Source organism: Acinonyx jubatus, chromosome D1 (assembly GCF_027475565.1).
Source record: "Acinonyx jubatus isolate Ajub_Pintada_27869175 chromosome D1, VMU_Ajub_asm_v1.0, whole genome shotgun sequence".
Taxonomy (NCBI): Eukaryota; Metazoa; Chordata; class Mammalia; order Carnivora; family Felidae; genus Acinonyx; species Acinonyx jubatus.
In genome coordinates, this window is record NC_069390.1 from 108,475,865 (window position 1) to 108,497,925 (window position 22,061).

The 22,061-nt window shown below is 40.3% G+C and overlaps 2 long non-coding RNA genes and 1 pseudogene across 2 annotated transcripts in view; 1 reads left to right on the top strand and 2 right to left on the bottom strand.

The window, feature by feature from the left end:
- Positions 1-1,217: 1,217 nt before the first annotated feature.
- On the bottom strand, positions 1,218-3,091 carry LOC106984454 (uncharacterized). The gene is made up of 3 exons (XR_001431702.3): positions 2,884-3,091; positions 1,808-1,931; positions 1,218-1,727 (listed from the first exon to the last, which is right to left on the bottom strand). It is a non-coding gene; the product is annotated as an uncharacterized LOC106984454 (long non-coding RNA).
- Positions 3,092-6,684: 3,593 nt separating this feature from the next.
- Positions 6,685-7,554, bottom strand: LOC128311701 (RNA-binding protein Musashi homolog 2-like; annotated as a pseudogene).
- Positions 7,555-21,308: 13,754 nt separating this feature from the next.
- LOC128311963 (uncharacterized) overlaps positions 21,309-22,061 on the top strand; it is a 75,482-nt gene continuing 74,729 nt past the window's right edge. The window contains exon 1 of the long non-coding RNA XR_008290720.1: positions 21,309-21,683. This is a non-coding gene — a long non-coding RNA (uncharacterized LOC128311963). The remainder of the gene's footprint in view (positions 21,684-22,061) is intronic.

Below are 22,061 nucleotides of genomic sequence, written 5' to 3' on the forward strand. Positions count from 1 at the left end.
GTCAGTCACCTAACCAACGGAACCACCCAGGAGCCCCTGTTTTTAATATTTTAAAGAAAATACCAGTAACCAAAGACAAATCATTTCCTGGAATTGCAAATGCCCTCTTTTGAAATGAAATGGTAACTGATGAAATGCTCATTTGTGAACTGAACTTATGTCTTCAGGGCACATTGGAGAGGGAATCTTGTAACTGTGATCACAGTAGTTACCTAGATTATGTTACCATAATCAGGAGAAAATTCTTTTTTCCATTAGTAAGAGGGAGTTCTCTTTTATCTCAACCACTGCCTCACCTCTCTTGTTCCCTCTGTCCATGTAGACATAGTCTGTGGTTATTCTTGGTCTCCAAATAGTCTTTGGTAGTTCTGTTTCTTAGAGACAGTGTAAGGAAAACCGTGCATGTGTCTCTGATAAAGAGGCACCCTCATGTCCAGCTGTCTCCAAAGAGACCCGTTAACACATTTTCACCTGAGTGGGGGCTGCCTTCTGAGGACTTGGAAGTACCAGTGCCCGCTGCCTTTATTCGTGGGCACGCAAACAGAGAGGAGATGTTGGTAGCAGTATCGTGACATTGGCCTTTCTTGACTTTGTCTTCCCTCTTCCCTTGGCCCCAGTGTCCCCACCCATCTGTCTCTCTTTCTTCCTATTTCTCTTTAATAATGAAAAAGGAGAGCATCTATTATGACTAACATTTGAATTCAGTATTCACACCTGCCTATTGTTCCTCTTTCAAAGACACAATTAAAGGCTTTTTGTCTCTAACTGAAAAGGAGTGTGTTTCTTCCAGTTAAAAGGATGTCAGGCAATTGGTAAAAATTGCTGAGTATTAGTTTACATGTTTTGGCAGAGGGTGAGGGTGGGAGAGCGATGGTTTTCCAAATCTCTGAAATAGGGCTTTGCCCAAGGTTTTTCTTGAAGTAATTCAGCTTTAAGGAGACTTGAGTTGGGAGGATGAATCGGGATGAATGGTAAGGAGTATAAGCTAGCCCTCCTGGGGTTTCTTTCTTTCAAAATTGTAATTGCAGTGCAGTTAACATACAGTGTTATGTTAGCTTCAGGTGTAGAATATGGTTATTCTTCACTTCCATACGTCACCCTGTGCTCATCACAAGTGCACCCTTCACCTGTTTCATTCCTCCCCCACCCACCTCCCCTTGGGGGACCACCAGTGTGTCAGAGTATTCTCTGTAGTCAAGAGTCTGTTTCTTGGTTTGTCTCTCTTGTTTTTCCTTTTGCTCATTTGTTTTGTTTCTTAAATCCCACATACGAGTGACATGATATAGTATCTGTCTTTCTCTGACTGATTTCACTCAGCATAACTTTCTAGCTCCATCCATGTCGAGAAGGGTCCCAGCCCTTCTGTTGTGAATTTCTTAAGTCCCCTCTAACCACTGGCCTCCCAGCCTCCCTTTCTTGTCCTTTAAAACTGCCCTTGGACCTGCTTTATTTATCAGAACTTAAGGACTGCCTGCTGGTCCTTGATGAATTCTTACAAGTAGTTCACAGAAACTCTCTGAGGCTTTTTTAGTCTCCGAGATGGAGACATGAATGCAGGGAGCAGCTGTTGAAAGGCTCACACAGATGGAGGATGGAAGGGAGGAGCTCGCGAGCCTCCGTCGGGGAGACAGCCTCTCTGTGCCCCAGGAACTTCATCTTCAAAAATTTGTTCTAGTCCTCAGCTTGTCCATCCTCTGGTTCACACAGTTATTTAGAGACCGTTCAGGCTGCAGAAAGGAGGGCTCAAGTTATTCATGCCATGTAGAAAAGCCTCTACATCCCCACTGTTGCCATGGCGGCTTCTCACCTGGACACTTACTCTTGTGCCTCAACGTTGTGTCCACCACAGCAAGGTGACCAATCAGATTAGATTATGTCCCCTTCTCATTTCAGCCCAATGGTTCTCACTTGTTAACGTGCATCAGAATCACCTGTGGGCTTGTTAAAACACAGAGAGCTGGACCTCACCTGCAGGACTCTGACCCCGTGTGTCCCATGCAGTCTTGGAGCATTTCTAATGAGTTTCCAGATAATTCTGCTGACGCTGCTGGGCCAGATATTAAACTGTGAAATCCTTGCTTTACACCATTTAATGGCTTCCTGTGATAGAGTAAAATCTGAACTTTGCCTGTGATCTGGGCTCTGCTTACCTCTCTGATTCCATCTTCTTCCACTCCCCCTTGTCACTCCCCGCCCTCCCTGCCAGGCGTCTGTGGCTTCTCAACTCCTACTTAGCCTCAGGACCTTTGCACATACCATCCCAATTTCCTGAAATGGCCTGTCCCTAGATGGGTGCGTGGATTACTTTTTTTTTTTTTAAATGTTCAGGTCTCTTTTTAAACATCGCTATCTTCAGAAAGACATGCCATGGCCACCCAATCTAGAGAAGCCCTCCATCCCCTCCTTATATCTCCAACCCAGATATTTTGTATTCTATTCCTCTCTGGTATTCTTTTCATAGAACTTATAATAGTCGATGTTATCTTGTTTATTTATCTAAATTACTTTCTTTTCTATTAATCCCATGCCTCTGTAATTTCTTGGTACATAGGAGGGACTAACATGTTTTGGGGGGGTCATTGGGAAGTGTGAATAAATGAAAAAGTTGCTCCCTGGAGGTATATACATAGAAGTATGTGTCTAGTGGATAAAAGAGTAGATTATGCTTGGAAGGGGGCTTAAAATGAGGGGTAGAAATAATCTCCAGGGTCGATTACAGTTGTAGTATCCAAGAGCCTTTCCTGCATAGCATAAATTTTACTGATTTATTTGCTTAGTTTCTCCTTTATGCTTAATGTTCTACCACTGTGTGTCAGTCTTACTTTGTCATAAGTTTCTTATTTTTAAATTTTTTTTATATAAACTCTGCACAAGCACATTCACCTGTCCATACAGCACAGTCTTCTTCCCTCAATATGAGGAAAAGGGGCACTGAGTGTACATCTTTGTGTTAGTCTTTCTGTAACTCAAGCTTCTAGGGGCTGGACTTGCTTCTTGGACAGTGTGGTGGAAGGAACAATCAGAACCAGAAGGGGTAAGTAGGGGACAGGCTGGGATCACTGTCAGAATTGAAAGGCACCCCAGATTGATGAAAGTCTGCTTTATGATGACTTTCTCCCTCTGATGTCATTGTTTCCATTATGTTGTGTTCCTCCTGGTCTCTGAGCAGAGGGCTGAGAAAATGCTTTAGGAGGAGACCTACCACATACCAGGTTTACTAGATTTAAAGTCTGATTCTGCCTTTGAATGCTTTAGGGCACATTATGTAACAAAAACCGGCCTCAGTTTTCTCATTTTTAAAGTGGTAATAACATATTGATGCCCAGAGTGCCACCCCAGCCTCTCTCCTCACGTTGTGCTTCATGACTCCCCCTGGTCTGTAGCTCACCAAAGTGGATTACCATGACAGTGCAGACAAGTCAGAGATTTCTTTTTTTTAATTTTTTTTTATTTTTTAAAATTTACACCCAAATTAGTTAGCATATAGTGCAACAATGATTTCAGGAGTAGATTCCTTAGTGCCCCTTACCCATTTAGCCCATCCCCCCTCCCACAACCCCTCCAGTAACCCTGTTTTTTCTCCATATTTTTGAGTCTCCTTCTGTTTTGCCTCCCTCCCTGGTTTTATATTATTTTTGTTTCCCTTCCCTTATGTTCATCTGTTTTGTCTCTTAGTCTTCATATGAGTGAATCCATATGATTTTTGTCTTTCTCTGACTAATTTCACTTAGCATAATACCCTCCAGTTCCATCCACTTAGTTGAAAATGGCAAGATTTCATGCTTTTTGATTTCTGAGTACTACTCCATTGTGTATATATACCACATCTTCTTTATCCATTCATCCATCGATGGACATTTGAGCTCTTTCCATACTTTGGCTATTGTTAATAGTGCTGCTATAAACATGGGGGGTGCATATGTCCCTTCAAAACAGCACACCTCTATCCTGTGGATAAATGCCTAGTAGTGCAACTGCTGGGTCATAGGGTAGTTCTATTTTTAGTTTTTTGAGGAACCTCCATACTGTCTTCCAGAGTGGCTGCACCAGCTTCCATTCCCATCAACAACGCAAAAGAGATCCCATTTCTCCGCATCCTCGCCAGCATATGTTGTTGCCTGAGTTGTTAATGTTAGCCATTCTGACAGGTGTGAGGTGGTATCTGAGTGTGGTTTTGATTTGTATTCCCTGATGATGAGTGATGTTGAGCGTTTTTTCATGTGTCAATTGGGTATCTGGATGTTTTCTTTGGAGAAGTGTCCATTCATGTCTTTTGCCCATTTGTTCTCTGGAATATTTGTTTTTTGGGTGTTGAGTTTGATAAGTTCTTTATAGATTTTGGATACTAACCCATTATCTGATATGTCATTTGCAAATATCATCTCCCATTCTGTCGGTTGCCTTTTAGTTTTGCTGATTGTTTCCTTCTCTGTGTTGTAGCCTTTTATTTTGATGAGGTCCCAGTAGTTCATTTTTGCATTTGTTTCCCTTGCCTCCAGAGATGTGTTGAGTAAGAAGTTGCTGTGGGCAAGATCAGAGAGGATTTTGCTTGCTTTCTCCTCAAGGATTTTGATGGCTTCTTGTCTTACATTTAGGTCTTTCATCCATTTTGAGTTTATTTTTGTGTATGTTGTAAGAAAGTGGTCAGGTTCATTCTTCTGCATGTTGCTATCCACTTTTCCCAGCACCACTTGCTGAAGAGACTGTCTTTATTCCATTGCATATTCTTTCCTGCCATGTCAAAGATTAGTTGGCCATACGTTTTTGGTTCAATTTTGGGTTCACTCTTCTGTTCGATTGATCTGAGTGTCTGTTCTTATGCCAGTACCATACTATCTTGGTGATTACAGCTTTGCAGTATAGCTTGATGTCTGGGATTGTGATGCCTCCTGCTTTGGTTTTGTTTTTCAAGATTGCTTTGGCTCTTCCGGGTCTTTTCTGGTTCCATACAAATTTTAGGATTATTTGTTCTAGCTCTGTGAAGAATGCTGGTGTTGCTTTGATAGGGATTGCATTGAATATGTAGATTGCTTTGGATAGTATTGACATTTTTTTTTTCTGTGATAAACTATTTTTCTACCTCAGTTGCTTAAAGGGGGAGAAAAATAAAACATCATTAGGGAGAAGCACAGATAAACTATTTACAGAGATGAAGAAAATTCACAATGGCTGTAACATCGCAAGGCAAGAATACTAGGACAAGTTCACCAAAGCAAAGCAATTCATAGCAAAACAAAATGTAGGGTGGGGGAGGGGGGGAGTCATACAGATATGTTTAAAAAAAATAGCACTCATGAAAAAGCCTGCAGGAAAATCAAAGGAGGCTAACCAATTATTACATCAAGCATCTTTAATGAGATGAGCAAAACTACACAGGTTGGTTCTCAAGGACAGTGACATTCAAACAGGGATCTGCTCACATAAAAAACATCCATTGGATCCAACTTTGTTTCAGGTCAGATCTCGCGGTCCATGAGTTCGAGCCCTGTGTCAGGCTCTGTGCTGACTGCTCAGAGCCTGGAGCCTGTTTCAGATTCTGTCTCCCTCTCTCTCTGACCCTCCCCCGTTCATGCTCTGTCTCTCTCTGTCTCAAAAATAAATAAGCATTAAAAAAATTAAAAAAAAAAATCCAGTGGAAACATGTGGGTCATTTCTCACAAACTATGCGCATAAACAAAGGGATGACTCTTGAAGGTCCTGCTGTGCTGTACTTCAATCTAAGAGAGTGGGGGTATTTTATTTCAAGTGCAGAAGTGGAGGGGATCAGAATCATGGGAAAAGCAAGCCCTTCTGGGGAGGTGACCATCAGGGGTGCCAATCAGATCAGGAGAGACCCTCTGTGTTCTGTCCCCTCCTATGTCAGTGGGCCAAGGGGCCGTGATGCCAACAGGGAATTCAAGGCCAGCGTGGGCAGGGAGGTGAGAGTGGGGGTGCTGGGGAAGGAGGGGCCTGGCATGGATCTGTGCCCACAGTGCCCGAGACACAGCAGTGCCCAGGTGACTCCTCTGTCCCTTCTCAAAGACAGAGGTACATAAGTTATTGGCAATAGCCACTGATGGACTGGCCCCCAAAGACAAAAACAACTAGATAATGCTGGTTTTTGAGATACAGTTTTTCTTCCAGATTCAGTTCAATTAGTATTTACAGGAACAGGGTGTGTGTGTGTGTGTGTGTGTGTGTGTGTTCACTTTTGGTAATGTCCACTACAGGACATAGGTGCTCCAAGTCACATATCCTCAACCCCCGTGAGCCATCAGCACTAAAAGCCCACCCCATGGAATGCCACAAGAAGCTTATTTGGTCAATATTTAAAGTAATCTTATGCCTGTTTCCTGGACTCCCCTGAGGAGGCTCTACAAAGTTTGTAAGAATTTTCCCTCTGGTACTGTTACATTCCAGGTGAGGGTGGGAAGTTGGGGTAGGTAGGAAGAATGTTCACGCTGGGTACAAGAAGCAAAATGCCAGGAGACTGCACAAGAAAAAAAAAATTCTTTTTAAACTGAGTGAAGCAATGAGGACATGAGTCTTTTCCAAGAATTAAAAAAGAGTAAAAGAACATTGGTTCAAATGGGCAGCCAGGACAGTCTCAGCAGGCATGGACAGTGGCGGGGCTGCCCTGACCGGGACTGTGTCCTCTGTCTAGTAATGGTAGCAAACCCCACTTTGTTATGCCTCTCTTAAGAGCTAGTTGATAAAAATTATGTGAAATTTATGTGAATCTTGTGAAATTGGCAAATAGTCTGGGAACTGATAGTCATAGCTAGGAGCAAATACAGGGTAGCCACGGCCATAGATTGTCACAAAGTTGGGGTAGCCTAGCATTCCCATGCCAAGCATGAATGCGTCCAGGGTGTAAGGCAGTCCCCGGGCCTGGCCTCTTGTTCCCAGTGGGAACATAACTTTCTTAGGCTGAGCTTTCTTACATTCCACCATTTTATTACTGATTTCATGGAAATGAATCCCACAGACTTTTTCCACATCTTCATTCTCAAACGTAACAAAGCCAAACCTCTGAGCCTTTTGGTCATCTTATCAAATATCAGCATTGCATCCTCCATCTTGCCAAACTGTTCAAAGTACTGTTTTACGTCCTCCACCACCATGTTCGCAGATAATCCGCCTACCAATATCTTCTTTGTTCTTGTGACCATCTTGGGTTGTGCCCCAAGAGGAAATGCAACTTTGGGGTCGATCATCTTGGAATCGAACTCATGGTGGGGCTGACTTAATACTTCATCTACACTTGCTGGGTCTGCAAACGTGACGAAACCGAAGACTCTGGAGCATTTCGTAGTGGGGTCTCTCATGACCATACATTCTCTAATTTCTCCAAATTTGCTAAAATAGTCTCTAAGGGTATCTGGTGACGTCTGCCAGCTCAATCGATAAACATGTTACCGGGGTCGTGCTGGGAGTTGTGGGCACTGCCGGAGGTGCCTTGGCTCCCATTTGCCTCCATAGTTGAGCCCCCGCCCCCCACCCCCAAAAAACCGAGCCCCACAGGGATCGCAGCAGAGCCGCGGCTGGCTACAAGCCCGAGATCTCCCGCTCCCTCCTCCCCCTCCTCCTCCTCCCTTCCCTGGGCCCCTCCAAATCTCTCAGCCAGTGGCGGAGCACAGGAAGCCACACACGTGGGCTCGGCTGAGCTCAGGCTGGCTGCTCCACATCCCCTCCACACCCCCCCCCCCCGCCCATCCCCACCTCTCCCCCTCCTCCTCCTTACCCCCATATGGGTAGTATCAACACTTTAACAATATTTGTTCTTCCTATCCAGGAGAATGGAATATTTTTCCATTTTTTTGTGTCTTCTTCAATTTCTTTCATAAGCTTTATACAGTTTTCAGTGTATAGATTTTTCACCTCTTTGGTTAGATTTATTCCTAGATATTTTATGCTTTTTGGTGCAACTGTAAATGGGATCAACTCCTTGATTTCTCTTTCTGTTGCTTCATTGTTGGTGAATAGGACTGCAACTGATTTCTGTGCATTGCTTTTATATCCTGAAACTTTGCTGAATTCATGAATCAATTGTTGCAGTCTTTTGGTGGAAACTTTTGGGTTTTCCATATAAAGTATCATGTCATCTGCAAAGAGTGAAAGTTTGACCTCCTCCTGGCTGATCTGGATGCCTTTTATTTCTTTGTGTTGTCTGATTGCGGAGGCTAAGACTTCCAATACTATGTTGAATAACAGTGGCAAGAGTAGACATCCCTGTCTTGTTCCTGATCTTAGGGGGAAAGCTCTCAGTTTTTCCCAATCGAGGATGATATTAGCGTTGGGTCGTTCGTATAAGGCTTTAATGATCTTGAGGTGTGCTTCTTCTATCCCTACTTTCTCGAGGGTTTTTATCAAGAAAGGATGCCGTATTTTGTCAAATACAAAATTTCTTTCTCTGCATCTATTGAGAGGATCATATGGTTCTTGTCCTTTCTTTTATTGATGTGATGAATCACATTAATTATTTTGCGGATATTGAACCAGCCCTGCATCCCAAGTATAAATCCCACTTGGGTGTGGTGAATAATTTTTTTAATGTATTGTTGGATCCGGTTGGCTACTAATCTTGTTGAGGATTTTTGCATCCATGTTTATCAGGGAAATTGGTCTATAGTTCTCCTTTTTAGTGGGGTCTCTGTCTGGTTTTGGAATCAAAGTAATGTTGGCTTCATAGAAAGAGTTTGGAAGTTTTCCTTCCATTTCTAGTTTTTGGAACAGTTTCAAGAGAATAGGTGTTAAGTCTTCCTTAAATGTTTGGTAGAATGCCCCTGGAAAGCCATCTGGCCCTGGACTCTTGGTTTTTGGCAGAGTTTTGATTACTAACTCAATTTCCTTACTGGTTATGGGTCTGTTCAAATTTTCTATTTCTTCCTGTTTCAGTTTTGGTAGTATATATGTTTCTAGGAATTTGTCCATTTCTTCCAGATTACCCATTTTATTGGCATATAATTGCTCATAATATTCTCATATTATTGTTTTTATTTCTGTCGTATTGGTTGTGATTTTGCCTCTTTCATTCGTGATTTTATTTGGGTCCTTTACTTTTTCTTCTTGATCAAACTGGCTATTGGTTTATCAATTTTGTTAATTCTTTCAAAGAACCACCTTCTGGTTTCATTGATGTGTTCTACTGGGGTTTTTGTTTGTTTGTTTGTTTGTTTGATTTTTGGTTTTGAGAGCATTAATTTCTGCTCTAATCTTTATTATTTCCTGTCTTCTGCTGGTTTTGGGTTTAATTTGCTGTTCTTTTTCCAGGTCTTTAAGGTGTATGGTTAGGTTGTGTATGTGAGATCTTTCTTCCTTCTTTAGGAAGGCGTGGGTTGCTATATACTTTCCTCTTAAGACTGCCTTTGCTGCATCCCAGAAGTTTTGAGTTGTGGTGTTATCATTTTCATTGACTTCTGTATACTTTTTAATTTCCTCTTTAACTGCTTGGTTAGCCCATTCATTCCTTAGTAGGATGTTCTTCAGTCTCCAAGTATTTGTTGCCTTTCCAAATTTTTTCTTGTGGTTGATTTCGAGTTTCATAGCGTTGTGATCTGAAAATATGCACGGTATGATCTCGATCTTTTTGTACTTACTTAGGGCTGATTTGTGTTCCAGTATATGGTCTATTCTGGAGAACGTTCCATGTACACTGGAGAAAAATGTATATTCTGCTGCTTTAGGATGAATTGTTCTGAATATATCTGTTAAGTCCATCTGGTCCAGTGTGTCATTCAAAGCCATTGTTTTCTTGTTGAGTTTTGATTAGATGATCTGTCCATTGCTGTGAGTGGTGTGTTGAATTCTCCTACTATGATGGTATTACTATCGATGAGTTTCTTTATGTTTGTGATTAATTGATTTATATATTTGGATGCTATCACATTTGGAGCATGAATATTTACAATTGCTAGGTCTTCTTGGTGGATAGACCCCTTGATTATGATATAATGCCCTTCTGCACTTCTTGATACAGTCTTTATTTTAAAGTCTAGATTGTCTGATATAAGTATGGCTACTCCAGCTTTCTTTTGTTGACCATTAGCATGATAGATGGTTCTCCATCCCCTTATTTTCAATCGGAAGGTGTCTTTAGGTCTAAAGTGGGTCTCTTGTAAACATCATATAGATGGATCTTGTTTTCTTATCCATTCTGTTACCCTATGTATTTTGATTGGAGCATTGAGTCCATTGATGTTTAGAGTGAGCACTGAAAGATATGAATTTATTGCCATTATGACGCTTGTAGAGTTGAAGTTTATGGTGGTATTCTCTGGTCTTTTCTAATCTTTATTGCTTTAATGTATATATATATATATATATATATATATATATATATATATATATATATATATATATAATTTTTTTTAATCTTCTCTCCCCTCACAGAGTCCCCCTTAAAATTTCTTGTAGGACTGGTTTACTGGCCCCCAAATCCTTTAATTTTTGTTTCGGAAACTTTTTATCTCTCCTTCTATTTTGAATGACATCTTTGCTGGATAAAGAATTCTTGACTGCATATTTCTCTGATTCAGCACACTGAATATATTCTGCCACTCCTTTCTGGCCTGCCAAGTTTCTGTGGATAGTTCTGCGGCAAACCTGATCTGTCTTTCCTTGTAGGTTAGGGACTCTTTTCCCCTTGCTGTTTTCATGATTCTCTCCTTGCCTGAGTATTTTGTGAATTTGACTATGATATGCCTTGTTGATGGTCAGTTTTTGTTGAATCTAATGTGGTCCTCTGTGATTCCTGGATTTTGATGTCTGTGTCTTCCCCAGGTTAGGAAAGTTTTCTGCTATGATTCGCTCACAGAACCCTTCTACCCCTATCCCTCTCTCTTCCTCTTCTGGGACCCCGATGATTCTGATGTTCCTTTTTAATGACTCACTGATTTCTCTAATTCTTAAATCATGCTTTTTTCCCTTAATCTCCCTCTTTTTTTCTGCTTCATTTTTCTCTATAAGTTTGCCCTCTATATCATCGATTCTCTGTTCTGCCTCATTCATCCTTACTGCCATGGCATCCATCCGTGATTGCAGCCCAGTTTTAGCATTTTTAATATCATTCTTGCTATTTTTTACTTCTTTTATCTCTGCAGAAAGGGATTCTAATCTATTTTTGACTCCAGCTAGTATTCGTATTATCATGATTCTAAATTCTGGTTCAGACATCTTGCTTGTATCTGTGTTGGTTAAATCCCTGGCTGTCGTTTCTTTGTGTTATTTTTTGGGGGGAAATTCCTTCATTTTATTATTTTGAAGGGAGAAAAGGAAGTAATGAGGTAGAAACATTAAAATTAAAAAAATAAATTTAAAAAATATTAAAATTAAAAAAATTAAACACACACACACAAATTGAGTAAATGATGCAAGATCCTAGGTGTGTTTTGGTCTGTGTGTTGAAAGTGGTTTGACAGATTAGATTTAAAAAAGGGGTGGAAAAAGAAAAAAAAAGGAAATTTTTTGAGAATTTGAAAAAATGAATACACTGAAGTGGACTAAAATAAGATGATGGAGGTACACTAGAATTTGAAAAAATATACACAGAAGTAAAGAATATAGTAGAAAAAACTAAAGAAAAATATTTTTATTAAAAATTAAAAATGAATGTGAAATTTTTCATTTTCTGTGTTTAAGAAAAAAGAAGAGAAATTAAAAAGAGAAAAAAGATAAAGAAAAAAGGGACAAAAGAAATCATGAAAATTTGAAAAAATACACTGTATTAGACTAAAATAAAATGATGGAAGTAAAATAGAATTAGAAAAAAATTTACATAAAAGCAAAAAATATAGTAATGAAAATTAAATAAGAATATTTTAATAGAAATTGAAAATAAAAATGAAGTATTCCTCTTTGTCCATTCAAGAAAAAGAAAAGAATTGAAAAAGAGAAAAAAATAAAAAGAAAAAAAAGGAAATTGTTTAAAATTTTTAAAAGGTGAATACACTGAATTAGACTAAAATAAAATTATGGAAGTAAAGTAGAATTTGAAAAAATTTACACAAAAGTAAAAAATAGAATAATAAAAATTAAAGAAAGATACTTTTAATAAAAATTAAAAATAAAAATGAATTATTTCTCTTTCTCTATTCAAGAAAAAGTAAAGGATTGTAAAAGAGAAAAAGGAAAAAGAAATAAAATTGAATAGATGAACCTGCTAACAGATTGAAGTAGGACTGAAATTGCTTCATTTTCCCCTAAAAGTCAGTCTATGTAAGTCTTTATAGTCCATAAATTAAGCTAGTGGTGAGACTTGTTTTTTGAAGAGCAAGGTTGGCCCAGTTGGGCAGAGCTCAGTGTAATGGCTCAGTTCTCCGCTAGATGGTGTTGCTAGCCTACTGAGGTGGATTGTTGTGGAGCCCGTAGGTGGGCATGCGCAGAAGCAGTGAAAATGGCGCTACCCAGCTACGCAGTCTATTCTCCAGAATCAGCAGTTGTGCACCCATCCTCTGTCTTCAGCTTTTGCCCACTCCCAGCTTTTTCACTCTCTGTACCGGGCCCCAGGCAGTACCTCTCTCCCAAGTTTTGTCTCAGATGCAGCTGTTTTCCCTGGCCCCTTATTTCTGAAGGACTGCATCTTTGACCCATTCCGGCCCTCTGTGGGAGGGTCTCACTGAGCAATGGCCGAATGAGTAGTGGCCAAATATCGGCAACACCCAGAAACGCCCACTGAACCCTATTGTTGCCTGTGCCCCAAGACTGCGGCCAGCTGCCACCTGGCCCCAGAAAATGTTTGGGAGATAGTGTAGCAGCAGTGTTTCAGGGATGACGGAAAATCACAACACACATCTGGCATCAGGCTTCACCCTTAATGACCTTGCCCCAGCACCAGCAAATGTGGTCACCTTCTGGGGTCTGCTGGGACCAGGTGGCTTCAACAGTCTCTACCAAATGTTCTTCCAGCAGTGGAACTGCTTTTCCCCATGTGGCCCAACAACCTCCTGGACCCCACTCTGTTCCTGGGGATTCACCCTTCACACCAGAGCACTGCCAGGTATCCAGCTGCAGAGCTGCAGCCTTTGTGTTCCCCTTGTTTACAGTCTTAATGGAATTTAAACACTCTCCTTTCTCCTTTCTCCCTGTTTAGTTTAGTCCCTGCGACTGTTTCCAATTTTCCACTTTCTCTCCAGCTACTTTTGGGGAGGGGTGCTTTTCCTGTATTCTCCTCCCTTCCCCACTTTCCATCCTCTCTCTGTCCACAAAAGTGATTCCCTACCTTTTGCAGCTTCTCGCTCCCCAAGTTCACTTCTCCGCACCACATACCTGCTGAATTCTGTGGTTCAGGTTGTGCAGATTGTTGTGTTAATCCTCCAATCAGTTTTCTAGGTGTGTAGGATGGTTTAGTGTTGGTCTGGATGTATTTCATGGACAGGAGACACACAAAAAACTTCCATGCTGTTCCGCCACCTTGGCTCTTCCCCTGAGTATAGCTTTCTAACTATAAAGACACATGGTTCTTTTTACCAGGTCACATTTTTTTGTTTCTAAAAATAGCAATTTTAGCACATCTCCTGTTTAAAAGAACCATCTCTGTTTCTAAGGAAAGGAAAGAAAAGACAACTTGGTGTGTGTGTGTGTGTGTGTGTGTGTGTGTGTGTGCATGTATTGCCATAAACTACTGTATGTGTGTATATGTATATATATATATATATATATACACACATATATGCATACTGTATTATATACATATAGTACCCTCATATACATACATACATACATGTATACTTACATACATATATACACATATATATGTACACATATTTACATACTGTATTATATACATATAGTACCCTCTTATGCATACACACACACATACATACATACATACATACATATATAACTTTGGCCAACTCCTTGAACTAAAAGACATTTTACAAATAACTTTGGCTAATGATGATTCTGGCTATAAATGTATTTTCTTATGAAGATAGAAAACAAATAAGGATATAGAGAACAAGGGTTTTGAACTGATAAAAATGGGAGGAACCTAACTTATCCTTCTATTACAGCACATTTCATGGTGTGCTTCCTAATCGTCTCCAGGTCTTTCTCTCCACCTTGACTGTGGGTATCTAGTGGTTAGGTGCTATATTAGTCCTTTGTAACCACACCAATAAGGCAGGGGGCCTGGAAGGGTAGGTATTGTTTGAAAGACAAAGGCTGAGGAACTGTTCCAGAGGAAGGAAAGCTGAAGATACAAGACAAATGCAGTGAATAATCCTGTATTGGATCCTGTGCTAGGAAGGAGCCATGAAGAACATTACTGGGCCAATAAACGAAATTGGAATATGGAGTGTGGATTAGATAATATTATACCAAAGTTAAATTTCCTCATCTTCAAAACTGTACTGTGGTTTTGTAAGGGAACATCCTTGTTCGTAGGAAATATGCACTGATGTATTTAGGGAAGGACCTTTGCCACTTAATTCTCAAATTGTGTGTGTGTGTGTGTGTGTGTGTGTGTGTGTGTGTGTGTGTGAGAGAGAGAGAGAGAGAGAGAGAGACAGAGACAGAGACAGAGACAGAGACAGAGACAGAGAGAAAGAATGAGAATAAAACAGAAGGGATAAATTTCTAACAAATTGATGAATCTTTATAAAAGAAAATGGGAGTTTTTGGTACTACTGGTAGTATTTGGTACTATTCCTACTATTCCTACTTTGGTACTATTTGCTACTATCCTCTAAGTTTGAAATTATATCAAAATCAAATAGTTCTAAAAGCTGTTGAATAAAATGATAATTAAGATAGGTAAACCCAAAAGGACTTTGTATTTCTTGGTGGTAGCCCCAATTAAGAAAAAAAATTAAGAAAAAAATCCAAACCTAAACTAGAACACATGAATAAGAGCTTGTAGTCTATTTTTATATTTAAGTGTGTTTTTCCCCCAAAGTCACTCATGAAAGCACCAAATTTTATACATGTAATGAGTGTCCAGAGTAGAGCCCATCTATGAGGTGTATTTTCTCCAGTTCTGTGGTCTTGCTTATTAACCTGTTGCAGTGCTAAGGACCTTGAAGATGAAATTAGAATAGTGTCTGAACATAATCCCACTCCATTTATCTAATACTGTGGGGAACTGGTCTCAGAGCAGGTGATTCATGCCTCTAGTGATAGGAAGGGTGCCTGGGTGGCTCAGTTGGTTAAGTGACCAACTTCAGGTCAGGTCATGATGTTATAGTTCGGTTCATAGGTTCAAGCCCCACATTGGGCTCTGTGCTGACAGCTCAGAGCCTGGAGCCTGCTTCAGATACTGTGTCTCCCTCTCTCTACCCCTTGCCCACTCGTGCTCTGTCTCGGTCTCAAAAATAAATAAACATTGAAAAAACATAACAAATAAGTACCCAGGGTAAATGACTTTTCACAGTCTGTCATCAGTCATTAGATACTATTGCAATGTGCTATTAAAGTGTTTCTGTGTTTAGGTGCTTTCTGCCTCTGTCTACAGCAGCATGTACAGTTAGTTAAACAGAATCTTCACCTTAAGCAGGACATCATGCTAAGTAGCTGTTTAGTGTTTCAACGGAGCTGATAGTTTAGAGTGAACTATTTAAAGGTGATTAAAACCCCTGTGACAATTACCACACATAGTTAAAATGACCATGGCTCACTTGTTGCAATTCATAGTGGGTCAGAGCATCTGGCACATGCTAGATACTCATTTTCTTTCTTGTTGGACAGATGGAATACTTTTCAAGAACTATATCCATTTTTTAAAGTTTATTTTATTTTAGAGAGAGAGAGACAGAAGCAGAGTATGAGTGGGGGAGGGGGAGAGAGAGGGAGACACAGAATCCAAAGCAGGCTGACAAAGTTGTGCTGACAGCTCAGAGCCTGGCACGGGGCTCAAACTCACGAACTGTGAGACCATGACCTGAGCTGAAGTCAGATTCTTAATCGACTGAGCCACGCAGGTACCCTAAGAACCATATCCATTTTAAATGCATCTCTGTGTAATTCTTTAAAGCCCTAATTGTTGTATAGAAATAATGGGATTTAAGTGAATTATACTCAAATTTCAAACTTGTATAGGATCAGAAGCCAACATACAAGGCAGATAAATGTCATTTCATGTCTCCCTACATATTCTTAACCACCCCCCCCCCAATCTGACGTCCACACATGCATTTTCATGCTGTGACATACCTGACAATCTTGATCCTTAGGGGGCACAATTTTTAATTAAATGGTGGGCTGAATCTAGTTACTGATGGGAGGCAGAAATTTAAGTAACAGCAGTATTCACAAACTGGTATGGCTGCTTCCACTTTAGTATGCAAGAAAAATAGGGATTTGGGGGATAGAGTCTATCTTAGTACTACTGTTACCACAAACAGGCTTGCCTGCTCTTGGTTTCATTCTTGTCTTATTTATCTATGTATTTGGATCATTCTCATAAGTCAAACAGGGATGTTAGTAAGTTTCACTGTTGGCCCAGTTCTCCTGGCAACAGAATTGTAGTTTATTGGCTCACTGTTTTAAAAGAAGATCGCCCACATTGCAAGGTTTGCACTTGCAACAAGGTGGCCATGGTCACAAAGCTTAAAAAAAAAAACAGTATATCTCTTTGCCTTCTAGGGCACCAGGCCAACCATTTCATTGTCACTGGGATAGAAAAAGCAAACTCTGTTGACCACTGACATCCTTCTGGAAGCTAGAAAGGAAATAGCAATCAATATTCTGACAAGTCCTGGGAATGGACTGAGGAGAGAAAAGCCAGGGGTTTTTTTTTTTGGTTTGTTTGTTTTTTCTTTTTGTTTTTGTTTTCTTTCATTTATGACTCTCTCTACACCACACTAAATAAGTGCTTTAGAAAGAATGGCTTTTTTTTTAATTTACATCCAAATTAGTTGGCATATAGTGAAACAGTGATTTCAAGAGTAGATTCCTTAATGCCCCTTACCCATTTAGCCCATTCCCCCCCCTCCCACAACCCCTCCAGTATTGTTCTACATATTTACATATTTACATATGTATTTACGAGTCTCTTCTGTTCTACATATTTACGAGTCTCTTCTGTTTTGTCTCCTTCCCTGGTTTTATATTATGTTTGTTTCCCTTCCCTTGTGTTCATCTGTTTTGTCTCTTAAAGTCCTCATATGAGTGAAGTCATATGATTTTTGTCTTTCTCTGACTGAGTAACTTCACTTAGCATAATATGGTCCAGTTCCATCCATGTAGTTGCAAATGGCAAGATTTCAAGCTTTTTGATTGCTGAGTAATATTCCATCGTGTATGTATGTATGTGTGTGTGTATGTATATATATATATATATATATATATATATATATATATATATACACCACATCTTCTTTATCCATTGATCCATCGATGGACATTTGGGCTCTTTCCATACTTTGGCTATTGTGGATAGTGCTGCTATAAACATGGGGGTGCATGTGTCCCTTCAAAACAGCACACCTGTATCCCATAGATAAATGCCTAGTAGTGCAATTACTGGGTCGTAGGGTAGTTCTATTTTTAGTTTTTTGAGAAACCTCCATACTGTTTTCCAGAGTGGCTGCACAAGCTTGAATTCCCAGGCATCTTTTGTTGACTGAAAGTTCAAGATCTTACAGCTTTGTAACATCTTCTTCCTGTCAAGTACTAGATTTCAGTGACCTTTGGGTAATGCTTTTTTGTTTGCTTTCAAATATTAAGAAAGATTTCTCATAGAACCTTTAGTTTTCTTTAGGAGTTAAGGAGTAATACATCAGGGATAAATGTTTATAGGAAAATAAAGAGCTCTGAATACAGACATTTTTGTTTTATATCTCCTTTGGGTCAAGTGGCCCCTAAACTGACCTATTAAGCTATCTATAGGAAGAAACTAAGCCTTTGGTCTGTTTTCTTCCTTTTGCACCTTCTATGTCCCATTGTTTTTCTTCTATCCCCTCAAAAACAAGTAGAGTGTCCCCTTCTTTGTCCTCCTATGCTCTCTTGTGATAACCCCAGGGAGGGTCTGAGTGATAGGACATGAGTTGGATAGTAGGGCGTGCTCACAAGGTACTGATGAGGTCAGACTAATTTGAGAAATGATTCTTGTTGGGACATTGTAAGACACAAGAACAGGAGATGATTCTTAGGTTATGTCTCCAGGATCTGCCAGTGCATCTCAGAGGTAGACTGTGCTCAGCTTACTGTCTTCATTCCTCATCTGCCCCGAATTTAAAGATTGGGGTTTTCACTAAACTCCAGTCTTTGGCATTCTTTTGCATGAATTTGTTGTATGTGTCCTATTGTGATAATGACAAACTTGGCTTACTGGTTTTTGGTTGACAAAGTGCTTTTATTAGCAATTATTTAATTCCTCCTTAAATTATCCTCGTTGGTCCCTCTGCTAAGTTGTGCATAAAAGAGGATCTAACACGTACCCATGTGGGCTCTCCCTGTTACCACCACCATCACTTTTGCTTTGGAATGGGAATAATTTAAGAACTTAAAGCCACGGACTTATTAGTATCCAGTCCATATTTTCTGCATTATCTACATTTCTATATTAATGAGCCCCCTCATGTTTCAGTTAAAATTTAAAGCAACCTAAATATTCATTTATTCATTCACACATCTACTGAACAAATATGTATTGTACACTGGGTACCTTGTGTAGGCTCTGATTTAATCAGCCAAGTATAATGGAATGCTATATAAGTTCATTATAGAGCATTCTGTTCTCTTTTTCTCTTTGGGCTTCTGAAGCATTCTGTTCGGAGCCTTGGGTCAAAGACACTATAATGTAGAACATAATCTGCCCCGATTCCTTAGTGTATCTTCCTATTAAACTTAGGTGTGCAATATTACAACTTATAAGGCTTTAGTATCAGTAATCTGAAACCTTTCCATCCTCTTGGTGATGGCCCACACCTTAGATTATTGTGAAGAAATAATTCAAAACAAGAAGAAGAAACTTTAAATAATGGCTCGATGGCGTTTATTGAATGCTCTTTATGATGACAAAATATTGGCAACAACCAACCGTCTTACTGTGAGGAAATGGTCAATTAAAATATGATCTGCTTCCGAGGACATTAAGCAGCTGTTGCAATGAGAACGGTGTGGCAAGATTACACTGTGGCGTGGGAGAATGTTGATGATGTTGTGATAGCCTGATTTCCCCAGGAAACAGACTCAGATGAAGATTTGTGCTCAGGAACCCTTAGTTAGGACCGATGACACACCAGGCAAACCCCTGTAGATATCAAGTCCTGAGAATAACGCTTTGTGGTTCGCAGCTCCACCCTCCAATCATCCCTTTTTCTGAAAGTTAGGTGGCACGTGTTTACAGCTTTGTAGTCTCACCAGACTACTTCCTTGTGAGGATGTGAAGAAAGGAGAGGGGCCAGGGTTCATGTGCTGTCACAGGAAAGGACTCTGCTCAGCTTTTCACAGTTGCCCTCCATGGAGACCAGGAAGTCTCATCTTTGCGTTACAGCTCATGTCTTTGGATTCAGGTTGCCCTGGGGAAGGGACGTTGGGTCAGGCAGCCTTATTTAGCTCAAGGCAGTTTCTAGATCAAGGCTCTGCTGAGCACCGACAGCTACAAATTCCCCCGCCTTGCTAGAGAGAAACAATTACCCAAAAAGAAAAATAGGCAAAAACCAAGTGTTTTTGTGTCCACTGTGAATCCAGCTTTGTAAAATATGTGTATGGGTATGGAGAAAAACTGGAAGGAGACAGAGAAAAAAATGAACACAGCTATGTCACAAAAGCAAAAGAAATAATAAGGGCATAACCCTTTCCCCAAAGAAACTGTGAATCCAAAGAGATTATTGGTTCCTTTACAATAACAGAGGAGCTCAAATGTAGATGGGATCCCCTCCTGATTTAAAAAGCTGGCCATTTTTGTTAATTCTTGTGTGTCTGAGGCTTGCCCTTGTGTTCTGTTTGTGGAATATGTCCAGATGTGGTGTGACAAATGTAGCTCAGAGTTCCTGTCAGATTCCCGTGGAAATGGTAACACACATGAGCAGTCTCTGTTCATCTGTTCATACAGTGGCCTTACCCATGATGGAGAAGACATAGAGGATATTCATTCAGTCCATGTGTGTGCCATTGGTACTGTTTTTCCATAGTCCTGACTTGCTTCCCTACCTGGCCTAGCATCCTCCATATGTATGATCTAAAGGGAACGGAGTATGAAAAGCGTGGATGGGGTCAGGGCAAATAAATAGGACACTGAAAAACAGTTTGAAGTGTATACTCTAGTGAGGATGAATAAATACAGACATCTATTTTCCCACGTTAGAGCACATATACACACAGGGCTGAAACCTGGAGTCAAAGCATCTCACGTCAGCTCCTCTTATCTGAAATAGACCTCTTTTATCTCTGCTGCTTTCTTGTTCCCTTCCTCCTGGTAACTTATAATGTCCTTCAAAATCACACCTGTTCTGTATCTTTTTTCTCATGTACTCTTGCCTTTCACATCCATTTAAGATCATTCTTTTGAGCTGCCTTTAATGGATTTTGAATTAGTTCTTTGAAAACAAGCTGAGAAGACAAAGGAGAGCCTGTGAGCTATTTTCAGGCACTTTAACAGATTTTTGTGGGGAAAACAGAGGGTATAATAGAACCAGTGAGCCAAAGTGATAGGAATAGATTGTTTCTCTGTGGAAGAAGGAAGGAACTATGTGATCACTAGAGATATTATCGGGAGAGCATGCTTCAGGAGTTCCTCATCATGGGTGGTGTAGAAGTAGACGAAGGATGACTATTTATGAGGAATACTATATTTTTTTAGTATGTACTATATTTATTTATTTTGAGACAGAGCACAAGCTGGGGAGGAACAGAGAGAGGGAGAGAGAGAATCCCAAGCAGGCTCCACACTGTCAGCGCAGAGCCTGATGCAGGGCTCAAACCCATGAACCATGAGATCATGACTTGAGCTGAAATCAATAGTTGGATGCTCAACTGACTGAGCTACCCAGGCACCCTGAGGACTACTGTATTTTGATGGAGGTTACACGGGTTAGTGCAGTTCCAGGGCATCTGATGACTTCATGTCACTGATCTTGTGTGAAACAGTGTAGCTACAAATTATTTTTTAAATAAACATATACATAGTCCCATGCTATTGTCCTCCAGAAGTACAAAAGTACTAGGATTGCTTCTTCATGCATGCTGTAAAATCTGCCATATGCTGCTGTAATAGCCACATCATGGACATAGGATGCGATAATTTCTGTCACACTTAAAGTCTGATACTTTTGGCTAAGAAAACTCATAGGTTTAGCCTTTGGCTAACTTTTACCTATATCATTTGGAAAGTGGTAAAAAATTTTCAGATTCTCCTCAATTTTATGTCTTTACTGTAACACAACTTTCAGTCCAAAACCTAATTGTTTCTGTACAAATTGGTCAGACACGTAGCTCCCAAGACTGGGTTGCAACAGTTCAGGAGGGTGAATCACACGGCTGAACAATTGCAGAGGCGTAGCAATGAAACAGGCATTAGCAGTGATTAATGGCTCCGAGTAAGCCCTCTGAGGATCTGTCCTTGTGGAAATGAAACTCTCCTGCCATCGCTACGGTGGCCTCCAATTTGAGCAGGGCCAGCCGTCATCAACAGAAGCCAGAGTCCATGCATATTTGCACTGTGATTCCCTCTCCATCCTTCTTAGCCACCAGGTGAGAGATTGAGAGAAGTACAGGCATGAGAAATGATGAGAGCAGCTCTCTGTGGGAAGATGCCAAAGCATGTGAGCCATTGCCCTATTTATGCAATGCAAAAATGCAGGTTTTTGGGTATAGAGCTGAGGCAGGTGCTTGGCCAGCTCCTCTTTGTAATTAGCGCGCGCGTGTGTGTGTGTGTGTGTGTGTGTGTGTGTGTGTGTGACAGAGAGAGAGAGAGAGGGAGGGAAGGAGAGAGAGAGAGAGAGAGGGAACATTAGAGTGTGTGTGTGCATGCCCTTATCAAATCTGGCTGGAACTTGTGCCTTTACATCTGAAGATTCAGGATTTTCTACAATTTAGGGGGAAGTTCTTTTGGTTTATATTTCTTCCTCCATTGTTTTTTTTCTTCTCATTCTAGATCACACTGTTTTTAGAGGTTGTACTTTTCATTAATTGTCCTACTA